Below are 2,767 nucleotides of genomic sequence, written 5' to 3'. Positions count from 1 at the left end.
AAGGACAGAGCGGTAATCAGCTTGTCAGGGGTGTGTGGTTGAGAATACCAACATCTAATCCCTTCTATTGAGTAGACAGGCATTGCAGGAAACTGGGAAGCTTGATTCACATTTAAAAAGCTCTGTTGTAAAAAGCCAAAGTGAGTTTGTTGCAAAGACCATGCTTAGAGTGGCTAATGGTTCATTTTAATCTGTAAATACCACAGAAAGAAACATAAAATCAGAAATTATTATACTGGAGTGCAAGGTCAGAGCTTATAAGACTGAGGAAACCTTCAAAATAAACATTCCTAATGTCCATCACTTAAGATGCTAGATACTTTTGTCCACGGATCACATAAGCGAAATACATTCATAACAACCTCAGCATACAGTGAAACTTTAACGATTTCGAAGATAATATTAAAGCAATGCTATTTTATGAAGCAAGTATACAAAAGTGTGATGAAGCTTTCAGTTGGTTTTTGAAAATACTTCATTCTGCTTTCGCTATTTATTCTGTTATTGTTTTTCACCTACAAACTGAACACGGGTTCTGCTCAAATTTAACTTTTATCCTGTAAACACTTTTTGCCTCACATTTTGTAAAAATGGTAAATACTCTAGGTTAAATAAATTAATTGAAGTCTTTCTGTCATTAGTTACTGATATCTCTAGCTTGAATAATGTGCTACACTCATAAAAATAATGAAATATGGGGTTTTGTTAATTAATTGTCACTTACAATTAATGTATTTATTTTGATAAATGTTGAGATAATTACTTATAATTATTTTACAAACTCTATAAACATTTTATTTTAAAGGAGCAAATTAGAAAATTGGCTTCTTCTATGCAGAATTTTAAGTATGTAACAGCTATAAAAATACACCTGTAAGCTTACCATCTGGCAAAGCAGAGCAAGTTAAAAGAAAAATCTAAAGCAGGATCCAACATGACTTTTTTTTTTTCCACTGACTATAAGTTTATTGCTCAAAGGTTATGATCCCATATTTAATAGTGTCAGAATGCATTTGGGACAGCATGTGTTAGATTCTGATTCTCTTTGTATCTTTAAGCAGGGCTTTATGAAGATACCACTTTCAATTGGTGTTCATGGCACACTCTAATTTCTAATTTGTATAACAGGAGTATGTATGTATGTGTGTATACATATGTATGTCTGTGTGTATGTATACATGCACACACACACACGTACATATATATGTCACTTTGGAGATGCAACGTGCACAGCATAGAAATTTTTGCCAGAGTGGAAATACTTAGACTGGGCCAGCAGGTGACATGGAGAGTAAGAGGTCTGGATCCCACATAACCAGTTCCACAGTTTGAGTACCCGACCTGGTGGCTTGAAAATCATGCAGGGCACGTGTGCACACCTGCCCAAAATCCCAAGAGGAGAATGGAGGAGAAGGAATTGCAGCATGATCATCCTACTTGTGGATGATTTCTCACTTTCCCTCTCTGTCCTTCTGTCTCTGTCTGTGTCTCTCTCCAGCAAGCTCATGTGCCCAATAGCAAAAACTGAAAGGAAATAAAAAATATTTAGACTATGCAAAACCATGGCAGGTAGGGTGTATTGGTGCTTCTCTGTTGGAACCATCTTAAATTGGCTTTTAGTTTTTTTTCCAGCTTTGGAATACCTCAAATGCTAGGAATTAGAAACAGATTGCCTTTTTTTTCATATATATATATATTAGTTTTTATTGCTATAGGGCATGTGCACTTGAAGGTGAGAGAAAGAGAGAGAGAAAATTAAAAAAAGAAAGTGAGAAATTACTTCCCAGGGGGATGGTCACATAATAGTCCTTTCTCCAGTCTCCTCCTGGAATTTTGGACACACATGCACTTTCAAGTCACCAAGTCCAGGACTCTAACAGTGGTCAACTATGTGGGAGTCCAAGGCCTTTACCACCATGCCACCTGCCTGCCCCCCATGTTACCTTCTAAATAGCTCTCTGATAACTTTGTTACTTGTACTAAATAAAGATATATTGGGAACCAGCAGTTACTGTAATGGCTATGTCACTGGATTCCCACATAGTCGACCGAGGTTCATGTCCTGGACCCGGTGGCTTAGAACTCATGCCCAAGATCCTGAGAGGAGAATGGAGGAGAAGGGATTGAGGTGTGACCATCCCCCCTGGGGGGTGATTTCTCGCTTTCTGTCTCTATGTCACTCTCTGTCTGTCTGGCGAGCCCATGCGCCCTATAACAAAAACCTCTCAAAAAAAAAAAAAGATATATTTTGCGTCTTGTCTCTTTTGGAACTACAAAAACTTGAGCACAATCCTAATATGGGGACTGAGTGGTCATTTACTAGGACTAAACTTGGAACATAGGGATCATTATGTGTCCACTCTATAAAGTTGTCTGTATTTTGAAAGTAAAATCAGCATTCGTGGAAAATGCCAAGATACCAGGTAAATTGACAAGTCCTCTATTTTTACACAGTCGCTGGGCATTCTGTACTTCACTATGAAACAACGCCCCAGAGCTGAGCTTGAGGAACTACCCATGGGTATCAGCATAGCTGGTCACCGCTACCTCAGTGTAGACACCAGAAAAGTGCCAATTCTGTCAACTTGCCCCCAGAAGATATAGAAGTATTTTATATTGACCATCTAAGGATGAGGAAAAGATGATAAGAACTTAATATCTACAACCCTCAGAGAGGTAAACCAAGGAAAGCCTCACTTTTTAAAAATTCTACATTTAGACCCTGATTTTTGATATCTCTCTCAGTGCATTTTTGAAAGACAGTTTT

This window comes from Tupaia chinensis, unplaced genomic scaffold (genome assembly GCF_000334495.1).
Source record: "Tupaia chinensis unplaced genomic scaffold, TupChi_1.0 Scaffold000658_1, whole genome shotgun sequence".
In the NCBI taxonomy this organism is placed as follows: Eukaryota; Metazoa; Chordata; class Mammalia; order Scandentia; family Tupaiidae; genus Tupaia; species Tupaia belangeri.
Note: the sequence above shows the minus strand (reverse complement) of the source record.